Source organism: Cornus florida, unplaced genomic scaffold, assembly GCF_030987335.1.
Source record: "Cornus florida cultivar Cherokee Brave unplaced genomic scaffold, ASM3098733v1 CherokeeBrave_3.0.0_Hap2_Chr06, whole genome shotgun sequence".
NCBI classification, from domain to species: domain Eukaryota; kingdom Viridiplantae; phylum Streptophyta; class Magnoliopsida; order Cornales; family Cornaceae; genus Cornus; species Cornus florida.
Genome location: NW_026775576.1, coordinates 75,358,949 through 75,376,279, shown reverse-complemented (window position 1 = coordinate 75,376,279; position 17,331 = coordinate 75,358,949).

The window sequence follows — 17,331 nt, the reverse complement described above, 5'->3', positions numbered from 1 at the left end:
TTGATATCTTTGACTTGATATGCTTTCCAATTTCGAATAATATTTTTTCCAATTTGGTTTGATCTTTGCTGATTTTATGGAAAAATCAAATTTGAATTTGACTTTGATTGATCTTGTAATATCACATTTTTGCTATTTTTGTCTCTTTTCTTCTTATTCCGAAATCAGCCCCTATAAAACATGAAAAGTAGGGATAAGAACACTTATCTAATGAAAAAAAAAATAATTAATCATTTATTATTAAGTATAAAAAAACAAGTTTTATACGATTATCAAATTACGCCCAAACAAGCTTTTGCTAGTCCTCTAGCAAATAATGCAAAAAGAGATAAATTCGCAAAATTGTTACTTTAACTGATTCCCAACTAAAAATATGCCACTTTCGCAGGCTACTTTCGATTACATTTACCATATGCAATAAGGCCTTAAACCCCTAGGTTACCCTAATGGACAAGGTATAGCCATGTGAGGGTTTCAGAGATAATACCCATAAACATCCAAAATTGTGCACATATTGCACTTAGCTCAATTACTTCCATGGAATCAAAAAAGATTGCATACACATCATCATCAAGTTAGTTATTATGTCAAGTATAAGAAAGATTAATATTCTCAAGCTATCCCAAACATCTAATTACATGTTAATACTATGGTCCCCACACAAATTTCAATTCAACATATTTTCGATAGCAATCAATACCTAGTTTCCTTTTGATGTGAACTAGCATCCAATTATGTGTTTTACCTTTTTATCCTTATATTACACACCATAATAGTTTCAACTAATTAATATTTCATTCCGAGTTAGAGTACCCAAGGCAAGAATTCATGACTTTACTTTTTTTTTTTTTTTTCAAAGATGGCAAGCTACACAATGTTTAAATTCCTTAAGCTTTCTAGATGACCCATGTAGCGAGCTTTAGGCTAATGACTCACAATCAAAACAGTTTCAGGGCATTAGGTGTAAAGACACCCCAAAGAGCTTATTAACTCAAGTCAAATAGGTTTCGAACCTAAACTAGCATTACCAATACTATCATTGTTTTCTTAACCTTCTACTTTTTGACACAAACACTCACTACTTACTGAGGCAAGAGGCACGGTTACTTCATGAAAGGTATTAACTAATTATGTATATTTCTATATCATCATGCCAAGGACATCTACTTTTCAAGGTCTACTAACTCGTATTCAACACATGTAATATATCACATAAAGTTAGGCCTATACCCCACAAAAAGATACTAGTGTGCATCTATGAGAAGTGAAGTACACTAAAGACTAATTATCATTAACAACAGTCAAACTGGACAGTGATGTGGACCACATATACCAAAACATGAATTAAAGATTCAAAACTACACAAAAATACTAATTCTCTCAATCCTACATGAACAATAATTTACCTAATTGTGACATAATATGCAATTCAACTTGTAATTTCCATAGAAGCAAAATCATTGCCCCACCCCTAAACAAAAGACAACATTATCCCTAGTGTTGGCACCAAAGAATATGGAAACTAAATGGACAAGTATAGGTGGAGACATATAAAGAAATATTGGAATATATTACCTCATTTGTTTCGATGTGGACGTACAATTTCTGCAAAGAGGTTATAGAAAATAATCGAAAACCATTTCAAACCATATTCAAATACTAAACAGTTACAGAGCTACTGAGTATGAGTGAGAGACAACTGGTTAAGACTCGAAAATTAATCCAAGGTAACTAAATAGACATAACCGGCTGGGTTGCCTCCCAGGAGCGTTAAGTTTAACGTCTTCAGCCAGATGCAATGGGGGAAGTACCCCCAAAAAGATCAACTTCAGTATATCCAACTTCTTTCAAATTATAGCATCATTTTGTAAGTGATTGTAATGTTATACCTCTAAATGACTAATACATTCGGTATCATCAATGGACCAACCTATGCCTTCTTGATTTACCCTAAGAACCTCAAGTATTTGGGTTTCTTGGTGATCGGTTGCATTAGGAGCTATCGCCTCAAAAAAAAGTATGAGATTCGCTTTGGTATGAGTATGTAGAAACCTCCTTAGGGTAAGATTGGTCAATGGTGTGAACTTCTAAAGACTCAATAGAACAAATGTAACGACCCGCTCCACCACATGGTATGATATTGTCCGCTTTGGGCCTGAGCCTGCACGGTTTTGCTCTTAGGCTTCACCCCAAAAGGCCTCATACCAATTGGAGATGATGCACTTACATATAAGCACTTCACATTTCCTCTACCCAGGCGATGTGGGACTTGTGCACCCGTAGCTCACCAGTGTGGTAGCCTGACAGTGTCTCTTGCACCGCCCACGGCACACACACACTCTCTCTCTCTTGTAAGATTATTTATTTAATTGTGGCCCACATGATTTGGACATGTGACATATTACTTGGTGGCTAAGTAAATAGATATCAATTAATTATTCTTGGTCAACTTATAATTACCTTTTTTGGTAATTACTTATTGGAGAAGTGTTTTCCTTCTTATTCCTTACTTTGATGGAAAGTAGGATTATGTTACTAAAAGGAAAACTGATCCTCTCTCTGCCTTTATAAAAGTGCATATACTCCATCAATTATGTACAATTATTGAGACAACACGCAAAAGGTTATTATGTGCAAAAGGTCAAGAGAGAGAAACCAGTTTCCGCCTTTGCCTGTTGATCAGAGTTGCAGATTGGTTCGTGGTTAAAGGATCCTGGACGTTTGATTTAATCTCAACAAGGTTTGATATCATGAATAGAGGTATGTATATCTAACTATATTTATTTATGCATTATAAGGATGTGAAATTAATTGAAGTTATAAGATCTAAGGTTTTATGATAATTTGTGATTAAAGTCTAACACAAATTTAATTAGAGTTTACATGTGGTATCAGAGCCTGTAGTTTTGGAATTTATTATTTTTTCATTATCCTTGCATAAATAATATGTGTAAGTTTAAATTAAAAATTAAAAATTTTAATTTATTATATTCGGACACTATTTGAGAGCGAATGCGCCTGTCAGATCAAACTTTTCCAATTCGAGTGTACAGTAGCGTTTTTAATCACGGATCTGTTTGCATTGATCAATTTTTGTTGACTTAAGTTAAAGTTATGCCTTGAATTCTGTTCTTACGGGTGTATAACATTAGTTAAGTCTGTTGATACTTATATTATTGTTTTTGATGAATTAAAAAGCTGGAAAAAAAAAAAATGAATCTGGGTGATTATCTATTTTATATATACATATATATATCCTAATGAGACAAAAAAACAAGTCAAAGTGATTGTTTTTATTTATTTATTATTATTATTATTATTTTATTCTAGCATGTGGGTGTACCAGGCGTCCTTGTCTGGTGATTTCACTTTGCATGTCTAGTTTATGGTCCCAACATCAATTTACAGAATGACATATTTGATTATTAATTCTGCTGCACAAATTGAGGCTGTAAATTGTAATGATGTTGTTTTGTACATGATTAAATATACGCTTATACACTTACATTACATATATTTATGAAATTTTTGGACAATTACTAGCAATTTAATTAATTTATTAACTCTATAAATTATGTGTGCATAATGTGGTGGGTAATTTAATGTTAAATTTATCATTAAGTAATTTAATATTCATATTATAGAAAGGTTGGTAGCTACCAAAGTGGCCTAACCATAATGATTAATGGATATTAATTTTAGTGGTAAACATAACTGCAGTGTTTCATGAATAATGATGCTTATAATTTTTTTGTAAAATTCATGAATATTGGGTTTATTCAATTATTAGAAATAATTCCTCAAAGGGAATTAATTTTCAAGTAATTAAATAAACATTAAGGGGTTGTATGTAATTTTTAATTGGGTAAATATAGGATATCCAAAGGTAACTTATCTATTTAATTAATTAGTGTATCACCAATGAAGTTATATATAAATAAATACATCTAAGCATCATATTTTTTAGTATTTTATGGTTATTATCCAAAGGGGTACCATAGTTATACAATGTATTTATTTATTTATTTTTATATGTGTTGTTATCTCAAAGTATTAATGTTATGAGCATTTACCTTATTATGATTATTTTATTGTAGTATCTCTTCCTGTTTCAGTGAATTCGCATGCTTCATCTGTTCCAATTCTCAATGGGACTAACTTCTCAGAATGGTATGAGCAAGTTCAGTTCAACTTAGGTGTGCTAGATCTTAATTTAACATTTCAAATTGAGAAACCTACTGCTATTACTGGTGAAAGCAGTGAAGAAGAAAAGTCTCTCCATAAAGTTTGGGAGAAATCGAACAGATTGAATATTATGTTTATGCGAATGACTATTGCAAATAATATCAAAACAACTTTTCCCCAGACTGATAGTGCTAAGAAATATTTGAAAAATATTGAAGAACGTTTCCGTACTGCAGATAAGTCTCTTGCAGGGAAATTAATGGCTGACCTCACTACTATGCGTTTTGATGGTACTCGTAGTATGCATGAGTGTGATACCCCTCGGATCCGAGACACGGGTTGATCAAGCCCAAACCCGAGGGAATATCAAACAATTAATATTTTGTAATGAACACGGAATACAAAATAAATTAAGAAATGAAATTAAAGCTGGAAGGAACTAAAAATAGAATCCGCAAAATATTATAATTATTAAAATCCATCAAACCCAAACTCCAAAACTCCATCAGTTTACAACTTGGGAATCCATCTCTAGTGGACCCCTATTAAACATCCAAACGGAAGATAGAACAACTGTAATAAACGTCCAGAAATAAAACTATAGAGAAAGCCCTACATCGTCTGAAGAGTGAATAGAGACCTCTGCTCAGCACGAACACGTCTAAGCCTGGAACTGTCGTGTACCTGAAAAATAGAAGTGGGTCAGGCCCACGCGCAAGTTCTATACTACTACAATCCAAACAGAGGCCCGATACGCATGTACATCCTAAACAATTCAACAATAGCTAATAGTCCGTAAATATATATATAGTCACACTAAAGGACTCTCACTGGACTACATGTACCTATACCTAAACAGGGTACACCACCAACCATCGTAGCCAGCTACACATCTCGATGCATATACGCTCCCTAACCATTGGTCCTGAGGCTCAAGCTCATACCGAGGCACCATAACAGTACATATATAAAATCCATTCAAAATCCCTGGTATTGCCGCTCAACAAGTAGTTGCCATGACAATACAAATCCACGGGACTTAACTTTTAGTTAATCCCATCCTTATTCCAAGTAAGTGGGTAATGGTATTGTTTTCAAAACCAAACCCATCCTTAGTATGCCAATTACTTGTTAGTGTTTTAATTATTTAATTGGCATTAATGGTTTAAGTGTAATTGGTTTAGTTATTTGATTGGAATTACTTGTTAGTGTTTTAATTATTTAATTGACATTAATGGTTTAAGTGTAATTGGTTTAATTATTCTATGTGTGTCTTATTTTATGTGTGTCTTATTTGGTTTAAGTGGGTTTACTAATTATTATTTTGTTCAATTAGATTATTTGTTAAGTATTTAATGGTGAATAGGGTAATTAGGTAAATACATCTAACTAGGGTTTTAATTACAGTATAAATTAGGGTTTTATATTATATCCGTCGTAGGTTTCTACGTTAATTGGATGAGCCGGTTAGGATTGTGAGTTGGACTTAAATGAACCTAGGGTTTAGGAAAACTCTATAAGTATAAGGTAGACGTCTGTGTAGGGTTTTTTTTAAACAAAACACACGTTTTGTGGAAATGGAGAAGGAAAAACGCAGTTTTTCACATTCTGCCAAGGTTTGATCAAAGCTCCGATCCCTCTTCGTCCGTGGTCCAATCGAGCTGAATTTTGGAGGAGAGGTTCACGACTCAGTGACGCACAATTTGAACGGTGGAGATCAGAGTTTGACCTCGGGAACAGTGATTCGTACTCGTGAACAGTAACTGGGTCGCACATGTTTTTTTCCATTCTGCCCAGATTTCATCAAACATCCGATCCTGCTTCGTCCGTGGTCCGATCGAGTTGAAATTTGGAGAATAGGTTCATGACTCAGTGTCGCACAATCTGAACGGTGGAGATCAGATTTTGAGTTCGGGAATAGTGTTTCGTACCCGTGAACAGTAACCGGGTTTTGGAACTCGCCGGGATTTTTTAAAAAGACGACGTTGAAACTTTGAACAAAAGTTTCTGAGGCAAGATTCTATCCTTACTCTTTCCCTTAGGCTTCATACTCTTTGCACTCTTAAATGATTTCAGGATTAATGAAGATTAAACCAGACTAAAATGATATCTGTTTTGCTATGAAACTGGTAGTTACAGTAGTGTTGTATGCTTGTTCAACCTAGACTAAGCATGTTTGTGGATGCATTGTGGTTCTGTGGTTCACGTTTTTCCTTACCACTGCTAGTATAAATTATTGGAAGGATGGGTCTAGATGATAGCTATCTTAACTTCTGTAATAGCAACTGTTGGAACTTAAATACTAGGAGGATTTGAGTTTAACACTAGATCGATTTTATGGAACACTATAATTTGAGCATGTCTACATACATACTGTGAATATTGTTTTGATGCTTACATTATCACAGTTAGTATCAACTGTGGAGGTTAGGATTTTGTGATACATACCCTACATATCTGTATGTCATTTGTAAGGTGTTAAATGGAAGTTTTAATTAATTCTGTCTTTATATCAGACTAAAGGGAACAACTTAAATTGGGCATGTATATGTTGTTGTTGTGACCCTATTTATCAATGCTTATTTTATCACTGCTAACATTGAATGTTGGATGTTGGAATTTAGTTGATATATACTTGATTTATTGGTATTATTGACTACTGGAGGATTGGAAAGTAGGCACCGGTATGGGACGGTGGCATACTAAGGATGGGTTTGGTTTTTAAAACAATACCATTACCCACCTACTTGGAATAAGGATGGGATTAACTAAAAGTTAAGTCCCGTGGATTTGTATTGTCATGGCAACTACTTGTTGAGCGGCAATACCAGGGATTTTGGATGGATTTTATATATGTACTGTTATGGTGCCTCGGTATGAGCTTGAGCCTCAGGACCGATGGCTAGGGAGCGTATATGCATTGGAATGTGTAGCTGGCTACGATGATTGGAGGTGTACCCTGTTTAGGTATAGGTACATATGCCCACTTCGTGTGCGTTTTAGCATGTTACCTCTATTCAAGTTGAGACCGGCCTGTAGTCCAGTGAGAGTCCTTTAGTGTGACTATATATATATTTACGGACTATTAGCTATTGTTGAATTGTTTAGGATGTACATGCGTATCGGGCCTCTGTTTGGATTGTAGTAGTATAGAACTTGCGCGTGGGCCTGACCCACTTCTATTTTTCAGGTACACGACAGTTCCAGGCTTAGACGTGTTCGTGCTGAGCAGAGGTCTCTATTCACTCTTTCGACGATGTAGGGCTCTCTCTATAGTTTTATTTCTGGACGTTTATTACAGTTGTTCTATCTTCCGTTTGGATGTTTAATAGGGGTCCACTAGAGATGGATTCCCAAATTGTAAACTGATGGAGTTTTAGAGTTTGGGTTTGATGGATTTTAATAATTATAATATTTTGCGGATTCTATTTTTAGTTCCTTCCAGCTTTAATTTCATTTCTTAATTTATTTTGTATTCCGTATTCATTATAAAATATTAATTGTTTGATATTCCCTCGGGTTTGGGCCTGGGCCTGATCAACCCGTGTCTCGGATCCGAGGGGTATCACAATGAGCATGTTCTTGACATGACTAATCTTGTTGCGAAATTGAAAACTTTAGGGATGAATGTGGATGAGACTTTTCTCGTTCAATTTATTCTCAATTCCTTACCTACTCAGCATGGGCCATTTCAAATTCACTATAACACTATTAAGGATAAGTGGAATGTGAATGAATTGGCCAATATGTTAGTTCAGGAGGAAGGAAGGCTTAAGCAACAAGATAATCATAATGTTCATCTCATGACTCAAGAAGCTAGAAAGAAATTTGGGAAAAGGCCTGGAAAAGGCATTAAGCGAGCAACACCCCAAATAAAGGATTCTGATCAAGCTACTCAAAAGAAGGAACGCAAGAATGATAAGTGTCATTTTTGTAACAAACCTGGACACTTTCAGAAAGATTGCATGAAACGTAAAGAATGGTTCGAAAAGAAGGGTAAGCCTTTGGCTTTTGTATGTTTTGAATCAAACTTAATTGAAGTTCCTTCTAATACTTGGTGGGTTGATTCAGGCTCTAATGTTCATATTTCCAATACGATGCAGGGATTCCTTTCAACCCAAACCACAAATCCAAATGATGATTTCTTATTCACAGGGAATAGGGAGAAAATTCCAGTTAAAGCCATTGGGACATTTCGTTTAGTTTTAGATAGTGGATTTCATTTAGATTTGTTTAAAACTCTTTATGTTCCTTCAATTTCCCGTAATTTGATTTCTTTGTCCAAACTTGATGTTGATGGTTTTTCATTTAAATTTGGTAATGGATGTTTCAGTTTGTTCAAAAAATCCCAATTTATTGGTTCTGGTATTCTTGTTGATGGTTTATACAAGATAAAGCTTGATGATTTATTTTCTGAAACACTTTTGACCTTGCATCATAATGTTGGAACCAAACGTAGCTCAATTAATGAAAATTCATCTTTCTAGTGGCATAAAAGATTGGGTCATATATCCAGTGAAAGGTTAAAAAGATTAGTAAAAAATGGAATTCTTTGGAATCTAGATTTTACTGATTTTATTGTGTGTGTAGATTGTATTAAAGGTAAACAAACCAAATACACAAAGAAGGGAGCCACAAGAAGTATAGAGCTTCTTGAAATTATTCATGCAGACATTTGTGGACCTTTTGATGTTCCATCTTTTGGTGGAGAAAAATATTTTATCACCTTTATAGATGATTTTTCACGTTATGGATATATCTATTTGTTACATGAAAAATCTCAAGCAGTGAATACTCTTGAAGTATACATAAATGAGGTTGAAAGACAACTACATAAAAGAGTGAAAATAGTAAGATCAGATAGAGGTGGTGAATATTATGGAAAGTATGATGAAATAGGTCAATGCCCTGGACCGTTTGCTAAATTCCTTGAAAAGCGTGGCATTTGTGCTCAATACACTATGCCAGGTACGCCACAGCAGAATGGTGTAGCTGAAAGGCGTAATCGTACTCTTATGGAAATGGTTAGGAGTATGTTAAGTAATTCCTCGTTACCCATATCATTGTGGATGTATGCTCTTAGAATTGCTATGTATATATTAAACAGGGCTCCTAGTAAGGCAGTTTCAAAAACTCCATTTGAACTGTGGACAGGAAGGAAACCTAGTTTAAGGCACCTGCATGTTTGGGGTTACCCAGCGGAAGCTAGGATTTATAATCCACATGAAAAGAAATTGGATTTTAGAACAGTTAGTGGATACCTTATTGGTTACCCAGAAAAATCCAAAGGGTATAGGTTTTACTGTCCTACACATAGTACAAAAATTGTTGAAACCGGTAATGCCAGATTCATTGAGGATGGTGAAATTAGTGGGAGTGATAAAAATGAGAATGTGATCATTCAAGAAGTTAGGGTACAAATCCCTTTACCCACAACTTCTAAAGAAATAATTGTTTCTCCAGTTGTTGAACTGCATAACAACGAAGAACAATTAAATGATCAACAACTCCATAATGAAACTATCACCAATGAAGTTATAGAAGAACCACAAGGAATAACATTAAGACGGTCTCAAAGAGAAACAAGACCTGCTATTTCGGATGATTATGTGGTATATCTACATGAATCTGATTTTGATATAGGGATATGCAAGGATCCGGTTACATATTCACAAGCCATTAATAGTAATAATTCTACTAATTGGATTAATGCCATGAACGAGAAGTTGAAGTCAATGGAACAAAATAAAGTTTAGGAACTCGTTGAATTGTCTGAAGGATTTAAACAAGTCGGGTGTAAATGGGTCTTTAAGACCAAACGCGACTCTAATGGCAATATTGAACGATATAAAGCCAGACTTGTAGCCAAGGGCTTCACTCAGATAGGAGGCATTGATTATAAAGAAACCTTCTCTCCTGTATCTAAGAAGAATTCCTTTAGAATTATCATGGCGCTTGTAACTCATTATGATTTAGAGTTACATCAAATGGATGTGAAAACAGCTTTTCTAAATGGGAATTTAGAGGAAGAAGTCTATATGGATCAACCTGAAGGCTTCAGATTAGAGGGTAAAGAACGCATGGTCTGTAAACTTAAGAAGTCAATATATGGACTTAAACAAGCTTCCCGACAATGGTATATTAAGTTTAATGATACTATTACTTCTTTTGGTTTTAATGAAAATACTGTTGATCGGTGTATATACCCAGGTTAGTGGGAGTAAGTCTATATTTCTGATTCTATATGTTGATGATATTTTGCTTGCTAGTAATGATCTTGGTTTATTGCACGAAACTAAAAATTATCTCTCTAAGAATTTTGAGATGAAAGATATAGGTGAGGCTTCCTACATGATAGGAATAGAAATATTCTGTGATAGGTCACGTAGATTGTTAGGATTGTCTCAGAAAACATATATTGAGAGAATTCTAGAGAGATTTGGTATGGAACATTGTTCAGCTAGTATTGTTCCAATACAGAAAGGGGATAAATTTAGTTTGATGCAATGCCCAAAGAATGAATTAGAACGAAAAGAAATGCAAAATATTCCTTATGCATCTATTGTGGGAAGTTTGATATATGCACAGGTTTGCACTCGTCCAGATATTGGTTTTGCAGTTGGAATGCTAGGCAGATACCAAAGCAATCCAGGAATGCATCACTGGAAAGCTGCAAAGAAAGTTAAGAGATACTTACAAGGAACAAAGAATTATATGCTCACATTTAGAAAGACTGGTGAGTTAGAAGTTATTGGTTACTCAGACTCAGATTTTGCTGGATGTGTGGATAGTAGAAGATCCACTTTTGGTTATTTGTTCCTTTTAGCTGGAGGGGCAATATCATGGAAAAGCGCAAAACAGTCTATTATTGCTTCATCAACTATGGAGGCTAAATTTGTAGCATGCTTTGAGGCTACAAATCATAGTTTGTGGTTGCGGAACTTTATTTCGGGATTTGATGTTATGGATTCAATTTCCAGACCGCTGAAAATTTATTGTGATAACACCACAGTTGTATTCTTTACTAAAAACGATAAGTATTCTAATAGCGTTAAGCATATGGAGCTGAAATATCTTACCGTTAAAGAAGAAGTTCAGAAACAACGAGTGTCTTTTGAAAATATAAGCACACAGCTTATGGTTGCAGATCCATTGACAAAAGGATTACCACCCAAGACATTCATAGGGCATGTTGAAAGAATGGGTCTTGAATGTAATCAAAGTTAATTATTATTTTTGTTGTGGATTGCTTAACAATGCTTATATATATTTGACATTTTGAGCTCATTAAAATGTGTTTATGATATTTCCTGTTAATTTATGTATGTACATGCATGTATTACTTTAAATGATGAAAATAGGAATAGTCTTAGAAGAGACGTTATTGCTAGATCTTTATTGATACTTCTCACTTATAGACTATGTTAAATGGGTTGCTAGTGTTGTGGTACATGGAAGGGACTGTGTCGTTTAGTGACATACAACCGCCATGACTCACATTGGTAGTTTGTTTACCATGGTATTTATGATGACCATATTAATATCTTAATTTGATTTATGGTGCACACTAATGACTATTTTACTAAACCACTACAGAAGTTATCATATGTGCCAAGTGGGAGAATGTAAGATTATTTATTTAATTGTGGCCCACATGATTTGGACATGTGACATATTACTTGGTGGCTAAGTAAATAGATATCAATTAATTATTCTTGGTCAACTTATAATTACCTTTTTTGGTAATTACATATTGGAGAAATATTTTTCTTCTTATTCCTTACTTTGATGGAAAGTAGAATTATGTTACTAAAAGGAAAACTGGTCATCTTTCTGCCTTTATAAAAGTGCATATACTCCATCAATTATGTACGATTATTGAGACAACACGTAAAAGGTTATTGTGTGCAAAAGGCCAAGAGAGAGAAACCAGTTTCCGCCTTTGTCTGTTAATCAGAGTTGCAGATTGGTTCGTGGTTAAAGAACCTGGACGTTGGATTTAATCTCAACAAGGTTTGATATCATGAATAGAGGTATGTATATCTAACTATATTTATTTATGCGTTATAAGGATGTGAAATTAATTGAAGTTATAAGATCTAAGGTTTTATGATAATTTGTGATTAAAGTCTAACACAAATTTAATTAGAGTTTACATCTCTCTCTCTCTTTACCAATTTCTGAAATCTCCAATATATCGATCATTCCTAACAGCTTATTCAGTAACCGACGCAGCAACAGTACCTTTGATCCATTCTCTCTCGACCTATGGGATCCTTTTCAAGGCTTCCCTTTTTTCGGCAACACATCTCTCTCAATCCCAGCCAACGAAACCACCGCGTTTGCGAACACTCGGATCGACTAGAAGGAGACTCCGGAGCCGCACGTGTTCAAGGCAAACCTTCCTGGGTTGAAGAAGGAGGAGGTGAAGGTGGAGGTCGAAGAAGGCAAGGTCCTCCAGATCAGTGGAGAGAGGAGCAATGAGAAGGAGGAGGAGGAGGATGACAAGTGGCATCGTGTTGAGCGCAACACCGGCAAATTCCTCCGCCGTTTCAAGCTGCCGGAGAATGCCAACGTGGATCAGGTGAAGGCATCTATGGAAAATGGTGTGTTGACTGTTACTGTGCCGAAGGAAGAAGTCGAAAAGCCTGATATCAAGGTAATTTAAATAACTATATTTATATATATGCTCGCTAACAATATAAAATTGATTATGTTATGAATATGCACCTAATGAAAGTGATAAGGCTATGTGTTACACCCCATAAATAAAAGTTTGAAAAATATATTTCTCGCCTCTTTTCCTATACTCATATTTGATGTTTATAGCTTGATTGGAACAAGTAATATTAAGAGAGATAAGAAAGGAAAATAAGTTTCATTTTTATGCTTATTCAAGTAACTTACAGAGCAGTAGATACATGTTTATTTATAGGCTCAAATGAAACTTCCAAAATAAGTCACAATAAGCCACAAATGTAATATTATTCCCCATGCTATTGGTGTCTTCATGGATGACATAAACCTTTCTCAATAAACCTCCTGAACTTTAAGAAATACACTTAACTCTCTAAAGTATTCTATTTGTTGCAAAAAAATTTAAACTCCGTTTTAGAATTAACGGTGGGAGCAGGCACGTGACCAATGTGCCTTGGTCAAAACATATATTGCCATATATACCCTTATGATTGTTAAAAACCATTTATATATATATATATATATTCATCATATCCCATTGTACAGATAACCTCCAAATTCAAAGCCCTAATTTTCAGTCTCAGCAAACCCTTCTCGTTCGCCATTGATTTTCAGCAAATCCTTCTCATTTGCTCTCAAATGTCCATATTCAAGTGACTCGCTCTCAAATCTCCGTATCAAGTTCAGTTCCATTGCTCGTCGGTAAGCTCACCGGCATCTTCCACCATTGCCGTACTTCATTGAAGCTCCCGTGCGTTCATCCTTGCTTGCCGGTCGCCGTTTCACTTCAATTCACTGTCGTCTACCCCTGTGGTTCATCGCCGCCAGCGCGAACACTCGTTGTGTTAGCCGGTAAGCTCGCCGTCGCCAAGCACCTCTGTGCACTACCATTGCAGAACAGACCCACCTCTCACCAGGTTGTTCCTTGGTTGTTGTTTCTTGCATTTCAGCATCATCTATTGATGCATACTGTTATTTCGGAGCACATAGGTTGCAGTTAAGGGTGGTAAATGGGCGGGTTGGGTCGAATTTAGGTTCGGTTGAAAATGGACGAGTCAGCATGGGTCAAGATCCATATTCAACCCGTTCAGAATGGGTTGAAAATGGACGGGTTGAAAATGGACAAGGTCAATCCGTTATGACCCGTGAACCCATTAATAATTATTTTTTAATTTTGAAATTTTTTTATACTTTCAAAAAAATAATGAAAATTTAGTAATGGAGGAGAGATAAGAGATATGAATACGAATCATCAATTAAAAATGCAGAATTAGTTATCAAATATTTACAGCCTTATTAATTATAAAATTTTAATAATGGAGAGATAAGAGCTTTGAATATGAACCATCAACTAATTATTGTATGTTGTATATTAATAAAAGAAATAAATTAAAGAATATATATCAAATGAAAAAAAAAAATTGTTATTAATAATTTTATTTTTATTTTTAAATTATTTTTAATTTTTTTAATTATTTTTAAAAATTTTAAAATTACTCATCAACGATGATGACCACCACCGTCCGTCGGCGACGATCAAATCGGCGATGATGATCCTGACGTCTTGGCCGAGGAGTCGCCGCAGACGGTGCCTCTTCCTTGCTCTCTGCTCGCCTCTCCTCCTCCCGTTCCTCTGTGCCACCTTCCCTCTCCTCTGCGCCATCGAAATCTGCCTCCGCCTGTGCCGCCGGCAGCGGAGGAATAGACTGAAGACTACTCCGCCGGACGACTGCCTGGATCCTGGCGGCGAGGGGCTCCGATGCTGCGAGGAAGGTGTCGACGGCGGTGAAGGTGACGAAGTGCTGTTGCAGCGATATCTTGAAGGTCAATTGTTCCTCGTTGTTGGATTTGTGTATGATTGTGGTATATATATATATATATATATATATATATATATAATATCAAATGAAGTGAAACATTTCATAATTTTCATTTCTGTTTAATTATTGATACTTAATTAATTCCTCTTTTAGTGAATTTTGGAGTTTATTATATTTTCAAATCTGTATGTGTGAAGAGCTCATTTCCAACAATTATATATATATAATAATTATTATATTTTAATTTTTTTTAATTTTTTAAAATTTTTAATTTTAATTTTTTTTTTAATTTAATTTTTTTTTTTTTAATTTTAAATTTTTTTACTTGTTTTAAATTTTTTTTATTTTAAAATTTTTTTAGAAGAAATTTATAGAGAGAGAAACTTAGAGAGAAGGAATTGATGAGAGACAAATTTAGAGAGAGAGAAAGAGAAAGGATTGTGAGTGAAAATTTTAGAGAGATAAATAAATTGAGTGCAATATAAGAATAGATGTGTGTTGTGTGTTTATTATGTGATGGGTAAAATATGGGTTGAATATGGTTAATATGGATTGAATATGGTCAACCCATCTTGACCCTCAAATTAAATGGTTAAAAATTATTCAACCCATCTTGACCCTCAAATTAAATATGGTTCACCCATAACCACTAAATAGCGAGCGAATATGGGCGGGTTGATGGTTCCTGACCCATTTTGCCACCCCTAGTTGCAGTTAGTCAAGGCCGTCATCGATCGTTGCTGTTGCTCGTTCTGTCCTTGATTCTCGCCGGTTTAAACCAAAGGGACTTATTTACAAACCAAAACAAGTTTTACTGTTCGTATTGATGCTATCTTCATCGAACTGAAAGAAAACAAAAGTCCTAAGGGTCCGTTTGGATGGCGATAACGTTATATATTATGATTTGATATGATATGAAAACAACCGTTTTGGTATTGGTATGTTTTTAGTAGAAATCGGATCCATGTTTGGTAATGATTGTTTTGTTTTTGATAATTGTATATCAGAAACATGATAACGCGTTTGGTATTGTCATGCGTTTTAAGGAATTCGAAAACAAAATACGTTTGGGAAGTTAGTTTTGTTATCAAAAATTCTGAATCAATAACAGAATACCTGTTTGGTAAAGATTGTTTTGTTTTTGTTTTGAAAAATTATATATATGAATACAATTGCAACTTTATATGTAAATAGTCCATTTTTCTTTATGATTTGAGATAATTTGTTAAAATTTTAAAAAATAAATAAAAAAAATATTCTGCATTAGAGTTGGGAAAAAAAATTATGAATAAATTTACATGTATAGTGACAACCAAACTACAAATCTTAAACTTTGTAATAATGAATAAATCTGCATAAACATGATTAATGGCAACCAAATTACAAATCTAACTTTGTAATAATCTTTCAATGAGAGCAGATCTTTGCACTCCATTTATCTTTTTCTTTTGGCTTGCAGTCCATTTAACTTTGTTTTGTTTCATATATATATATATATATATATATATATATATATATATATATTCACGATGAATGTGAGAGAAAGAGAGATCCTTGTAGTTGAAACTAACAATAAACAAAGCCAAAACGTTGATCTTCTTGAATTGGTCAGAATTGAGATTTGGTGGACATTGAAGCTTGTGAATAGTTTTATTTCACTTAGATTAGTTTAAAATTTTGTAGTGGAGGTCCTTCAAATTGGTAATACTTTTTTTTGTTTAGTCATGAGACCATTTCACCTTTTCTTGCGTATTTATTTTGATAACCGACTTGTGAATATTTCATACAATATCCAACCATAAGCAGAATTGATAAATATGAATAAAGATTAAAAGCAAACAATCAAGGAATATCCATCTCTTACAAGACTGAACAACATTCACATATATACTTCCACGTATAGTTTTGCTTTGTACATCACAATCTTAAGAACTTGAGTGTTGCACCATTCACATATATACTTCCACATATAAGGAGTTAGACATTCCTTAAAAAAAGTATGTGTGTACACACACACTTCATTACACTTACATAAAATGTACACACAACTGGAGATCATTAATATTCATTCAATAAAATGTACACCCACTTCTTTATACTTGCATAGGCCTCCATTTGATTAACTTAGAGATCACTAGCTTCCTGGAGTTGCAGCAACTGGACAATGCTTCCTATCAATCCAACTGGTGCCATTGCCTACAACTTAATGCCATGTCCTTCAATTTAGTAGCAAAAAATAAATTTGAATGTAAAACAAGACATTACCTATAGTAACAAAATATAAAGCAGAGTTAAATTCAATTTTTTTTATTTTATTTTAAAAAAATCCGGCATGATTTCGCCTTAAAAATGGACATTTCCAAAATTTCAAAACACAATAAACACAAGGGACACTGCCCACAAAATTAATTCAACAAGGGACAACACCCATAAAATTCATTTAATAAGGGACACCACCCACAAAATTATTTCAACAAGGAACACCGCCCACAAAATTCATTTAATAAAGGACACCACCCACAAAATTCATTTAATAAGGGACACCGCCCACAAAATTATTTCAACAAGGGACACCACTCACAAAATTCAATTAACAAGGGACACCGTCCACAAATTTCCTTTTCCAGTA